This window comes from Lynx canadensis, chromosome A2 (genome assembly GCF_007474595.2).
Source record: "Lynx canadensis isolate LIC74 chromosome A2, mLynCan4.pri.v2, whole genome shotgun sequence".
Lineage (NCBI taxonomy): Eukaryota > Metazoa > Chordata > Mammalia > Carnivora > Felidae > Lynx > Lynx canadensis.
The window spans coordinates 46,551,560-46,557,811 of record NC_044304.2 but is presented as its reverse complement, the minus strand read 5'-3'; the positions used below and the strand labels follow the sequence as shown (position 1 = coordinate 46,557,811).

Below are 6,252 nucleotides of genomic sequence, written 5' to 3'. Positions count from 1 at the left end.
AGTGTGGAGTCAACCCTGCAATCCACATTTTGACTCCAGGAGTAGTGACTCCGTGTCAGGTTCCTTCCTTTCTACGGCATTCCATTTTAGAGATACAGAATTTCTCTTTTGGCAATGCAGCCATATGAAGGTTACCCACACGACTCCCAACTTTAGGTGTCAGAGTGGTTCTGTTCTTGAGCTCTGAATGACATTACCAAAGCAGGCCACATTATATAATCTTCAGCTGGGCTGGAGTGACCACTTACCCTTCCCAGACTCGGTTAATAGTTGTTCTTGGATGATACAGTGTAACAAAGGCCCTCGCCAGCATAGAGAACCGCACCCATTTCTGATGAAATCCCTAAGAAAAGCCAGCTGCAGAATCACTGGTTTAAGTCATTGTAGGCCCTCAGGTGAAGCGATTTCTGGGCCCCCACTGAGACTCTGAGAAAGCAATGCTTGCCACTCCAAGTGAGGAAGCCAGGGGCCACACAGAAGAGAAAGGTGGGGCTGGCAGACGGTGTTGGACAAGGCATGGCTGACCCACTGGAGGTTCCTAATAGAGAACACTTAGGGTAACCTGCCCCCGGTCAAGCTGGTTCATGACCCTTTGCCCCGGCAGCTTCCCCAGCATATTCAGTTAGCTATGAAATCTAGCAGAACATTCCCAGAGGTTATGTATGGGATTTTAGCAATTTTTATTGTTTTTTTTCTGTATTCTTTTCTGGATTCCATGACTTTTTCCAGAAGTCTACTTAAACAGCTTTCCAAATTTCTTTGCTGTTGTTTCAGGAAAAAATACTTGGGATTTTTGAATATACATACACATACGTATACACTCATAAACCTCACTATTGTAAGGTTGTTGTATGTAAGCTGCTTCATATACAACAATGTTCCTTCGAACAGTGTTAGTCATCCTATAGGTCTACATGTTGTCAAACTCTTGCCTGAAATGGTTTTCCTTAAGGTCAGCCCTGCCTAGATAGACTCCCAGAAAAGAGAAAAATGTCATCTCTCTCACCATTGACATGACTCCAGTGAGAGCTGAGGGACAAGTCACTGGCACTGTTACTGACGTGGGAGTGGCTTGGAGGAAATGTGCCACAGAGCTCCAGCTCTTAAGAGTGAAAGAGATCACCAGCTGTGTGCAGGCTCTCTAAATTCCTCAGTCCTTTCCAAATCCCTCATTTTACTGACCTGACCCGGGCACCCTGACCCCAAAGATTTACCGGCTTGTTCACACAGGCGTCCTCTCTCCCTCCTCACACCCTCATCCCTGCTCTAGACAGAGACCCTCTTTAGTAGTTCACGGACTCCTACCACTGCTTTGCAAGTTGCTTCGCTGAATTACAATGCTAAAGACGGCCTAAGAGACCCTGATTCAACTTTCTCACTTTATATGGGGGTCACACCAAGGCCCTGAGAAGAAGTGGGTGTGTGAAAGGAGAAACTGAGAGCCTTGTCCACTTGTGTAATGTGCACATACATAGGACTGTACCTAAATACTAATAACTCTTCATTCTCACATTCCTTAGTGACTTGTTAGCCGGCTTCATTATAAAGGGATATCTTAAAGAATCCTAAACGTATGTACAGTTGACGCTTGAACATCCCAGGGATTTAAGGGTGCTGACTCCCACAGGTGAGAATCTGCATATGATTTCTGACTCACCCAAAACTTAACAATTAGCCTACTGTTGCCCAGAAGCCTTACCAATAAACAGTCTATATTATTTTCTGTGTTATATGCATTACATACTGTAATTTCACGGTCAGGTAAGCTGTATCAGGTACAGTCAGTCTTTAGATTCAGGGGAAAACGGCACTCTAAGTGCAGTGAGGGTGTCTGAGACTGCAGGGGGCAAGGAAGGCAGCTCGGTGGGCGCTGTACTAGGGGAAAGAGCAGGAGGCACCTCCAGTATGTGGAGGGGAGGAAAATACGTTTTTGCACTTCCCATGTCTGCTGAGTTGGGGGAAATATGTGAGTAAATATGTATATACAAATACAAGCGTGTACAGACACATCAATTCCTACATACATCCCTGGACTAGCTCACAATGGGGAGACTGTCACCAGTGGTGGAGGCAGTCCTCAGCTGAATGATCCAACAGTTGCTACGTACCTCTCTCAGATTCTGCACAGGCTCTAAGTGAGCATAGATAATCCTTTCCGATTATGGCTCTGTTCCACTCATTCTTACCAATGGTGCCTTGCACACCCTCTATGAAGGTCAGAGTGTGGAAAATTCAGAGAGAGCTGGGAGGTCAGTGCAGACCAAGGGTCCCAATGCCAAGTGCTTTGTAAGAAGAAGCACGCACCTGTGAAGTGCACAGCAGGGCAAGGGGTGACTTGTTAGCCTCTAGACTAGAGGGCAGAGCGTGTGATAAGCCTGGGCAGGGAATCATAGCTCAGCAACTGCTCTGTGCAGCCGCCACGGACAGAAACCCAAGCTCAAGTGCAGAGGGTGGGGCGCGAGCATGTCTGGCTGGTTGGGAGGCGAGTCCGGTGCTGCTGACACGCTGTTTCCAGCCACCGAACGGCAAGTGCCAAATCCCTCTCCACTTCTCCCTTGCTCTAATATTCTCGCGCTCTGACATGGTGTCAGCTAACTTCAGAAAGCATTCTGGGAATTGTACTGGAGCACAGCACGGGCTGTATCCACACCCACGGCGAAGGGCTTTCGGAGCCTGAGGCACATTTAATCAAGGCTTGTGGCCCCCCAGGTTAGACAGGGAAGCTGACGATGCAGCACTACCAGCGCTGAAATGTCTGTCCCTGGAACTGATGAAGGCACTCTCTTCCTCTCAGCAACCTCACCGGAATCCCAGAATAAAAGTCGGAATCCGGGGCGCCTGGGTGTCTCAGTCGGTTAAGTGTCCAACTTCGGCTCAGGTCATGATCTGGCGGTCCGTGAGTTCAAGCCCCGCATCAGGCTCTGTGCTAACCACCCAGAGCCTGAAGCCTGTTTCCGATTCTGTGTCTCCCTCTCTCTCTGACCCTCCCCCGTTCAGGCTCTGTCTCTCTCTGTCTCAAAAATAAATAAACGTTAAAAAAAAAAATTAAAAAAAAAAGTCGGAATCCACTACTGCACATCTGCACGAAAGCACAGGGTTTCCATGTCACTCAATCACCAGCCAGGACATGCCCGCCTGGCACGCGATGAGGCAGGTGGTTGTGGGGAGGTGGGTGCACAGTCTGCTGACCTCTTCTGGCACTGTACTCTCAGTCCTGGCTACTAGGGACTCCCCATTTCTCATTGCCTTGAGCTGAGACCCTTCGGGTTGACGTTTACGTTCACTTTTCTGCTCACAAGACCACTACCAGCATTCCCTCCTTGCAGACGGACTCACTCTTATCTGATTATGAAACACAAGTAATTCCTGGTTTCCATTTCTGTCCCGAGTTATTTCCTTTCGTCCCTTCACGGAGCTCCTCGGGCAGAAAGCTGCTGCCCTCACTTCGCCAAGTGCCCGCCTGCAGATTTTCTAGCACCAAGGCTCTCTCTTGGGTCAAGAAAGGTGCAAGACTTGGGTCATTTCCCCTCTTAAAAGAAGTCGGTGACATGTAGGTAATTCAGTTCCTATTCTGATCTTTTGCCCTTGTTAACACACTGCTTTCTGACGTGCTTGCTTCCTGTGTCTTCTTAGCTAATACAGATCAACATGATCTGCTAAGGCCAGATGCCCTATGGCTTTGAATCTTCTTACAGTATTTCCTCATCGATGTTTAGTAGTGCTTTATTTGCTAAGAGAATTTCTTTGCTTGGAAAATTTAACTGGAGGTATTTTCTAGCAAAAACATCTCCCTCTTACATGTTTTTTTAAGAGTTTATTTCTTTATTTTGAGAGAGAAGAACAGACAGAGCATGTGATCGTGGGAACGAGTGGGGAAGGGGCAGAGGGAGAGAAAGAATCCCAAGCAGGCTCTGTGCGGTCAGCATGTTGTTCCACACGGATCTTGATCTCATGAATCATGACATATGACCTGAGACTAAATCAAGGGTCGGATGCTTAACTGACTGAGCCACCTCCTACATAGTTTTTTGATGCAAATTGAAAAGGGCTTTCAGCAAAGCATTTTCCAGGAATGGAGGCTCCTGGACTCTCTCCTCTTATGTGAAAGAAGGCACTATTTTCTAACAGCATTTCACCAGCTGCCATGACACTACTTTTGATTTAGAAGATTGTTTCTTTGCTTTTATATCCCCATACAACTAGTTTCTGAAGAGGTCAAGTGAATTAATACAAGCTGGAACAAATTGAGAAGTCTCTAGTGGAATAGTGTGTGAGAGCATGCGTGGGGAAGGGAGGGAGGAAGACAGAGAGAGAGGAAGAGGGAGGGAGGGAGGGAGGGAGAGCGTGGTCTGTTCTCACTATGAGAAAAAGTCAGCACCAGGCTTAAAGGATGATGGATCAGACACTCTAATTATCAGGGAGTTCTAACCATTCAGATGAGTCACTCGGGTGTGGAAGCCCGTCTGTCTATGGTTCTGGTGAATTTTCCTTCCCCTTACCTTAGACACCTCTCCCCCCTCAAATAATGGCCACGAAAGGAACGAGCATTCCCTGTTCCAGGCTCAGGTGAAGGTAAGGAGGTTCATCAGATTTTACCGAGTTAGAATTAACACATAATTTCAGATACACCCTTCGCAAGAGTTGGCTCTGCCTTTCCTGAACTCCCGTCATTCCTATAACCCCTGTAGTATTCGACTCAAGGGGGTTCCCTAACTAGCTGTGCTGGCGGCAGCTCAGGGAATTAACACTCATCTACTGCACAGAGCTTCTATCTCATTGATTTATGCGTTAGCCACTCAGCACCACCCAGGGGGTCAGTCTTCCTCACCCTTCTCCCAACCCCCAGTGGGGCCTTTGCTGGGCCTTGCCTCTTTTGAAGGTGGCTAATTCAGCACCACCCGGATGGAAGGAGGCCCTTGGGGGATGAGCCAGTCCAAGGCAGGAAAACCAGATTCAGCCTGACCAACAGCTGCAGGTTCTTGACACTGAGGGCTGCGTGTCAACGCAGAGGGAAACCACACTGTATATGCACAGGTCAGGACAGCCCCAGGGTGGGTTCTGTCAGCACCAGCCCTTCCTAGCAGGGTGACCCTGCAGAAGCTGCTCAACCTTTCTGGGCCCCAGTTTCCCATCTGTAAAATGGTAATGGTGCTATCTACAATGCTGTTATGGGGAGTAATTGGGATCATGTGTGCAAAGCATTTATATCAGTACGTAATGATTAAACATGGCCTGTTATCAGAGTTATTATCCAGTCTGCCTTGTTACGGCAGAGTACAGCAGAGTCCACTCCTCTGGAAGCAGCCTTTCTCAGGACACTCAGGCTGCGGTAGGAGAAGGTTCTCCCCAGCTGGCCCGGTGGTCAGTTAACATGCCATATGGGAGAAGAGAAGGGTCAGGAGCAGCTCCAGGTAGCAGGGGATGTTGAAATCAGACCCACAGCATTCTCTCTTATCACCCTGCAATTCACTCAAAAACACAATTCTGAAAGTAGAACTTATTTTTGAAGGTAGAATTCCAAGTACAGAGGGGAAATCTAGATTTCATTAATAAAATCTGTACTTGTATAGTTTAAGTTATAGTCTGGTCTTTACCAATCTTCCTTCTTAATATTCCTGGAGTTTCTAACTTTCAGGAATAACTTATTCTGCTTAACAAAGTAAGCACTGGCTTTTCTCCTGAGGTTGACTGTCACAGAAAATTGGGCTGCTGCATCTTTGCTGGGAATCATATATGTGATCTTTTATGTACGACATGCCCAATGTGCAGTATTTAAATTCCTTCAGGCAAAGATACAACTAACTTATCACTTATCCAGGTTAAATATATCTGATTGTGTCATTATCTATGGACTAACAAATTCTCATTTCAGTCAGCAGTGGGTACAAATCAAAGAATGTTGAATTACTGAAAAAGAGCGTGTGCTACAGGAGCGCCTGAGTGGCTCGGTGGGTTAAGGGTCTGACTTTGGCTGAGGTCATGATCCCATAGGTTCATGAGTTTGAGCCCTACGTCGGACTCTGTGCTAACAGCTCAGAGCCTGGAGCCTGCTTTGGAGACTGTGTCTCCCTCCTTCTCTGCCTTTCCCTGGCTAGTGCTCTCTCTCTCAAAAATAACTAAACCTTAAAAAAAAAAAATTTAAAAAGTATGCGACATAAATTACTGTGAAAATTTGAATGCAGTTCAGGGCTAATAAAACTGCTTATCATAAAAGGCTATCACTAAAACTCCACATGGTAGCACAAAAATCAA

General features: G+C 46.8%; 1 protein-coding gene across 6 annotated transcripts in view; it reads right to left on the bottom strand.

The window, feature by feature from the left end:
* ITPR1 (inositol 1,4,5-trisphosphate receptor type 1) overlaps positions 1-6,252 on the bottom strand; it is a 329,086-nt gene that overhangs the window by 15,693 nt on the left and 307,141 nt on the right. The window lies entirely within an intron of this gene.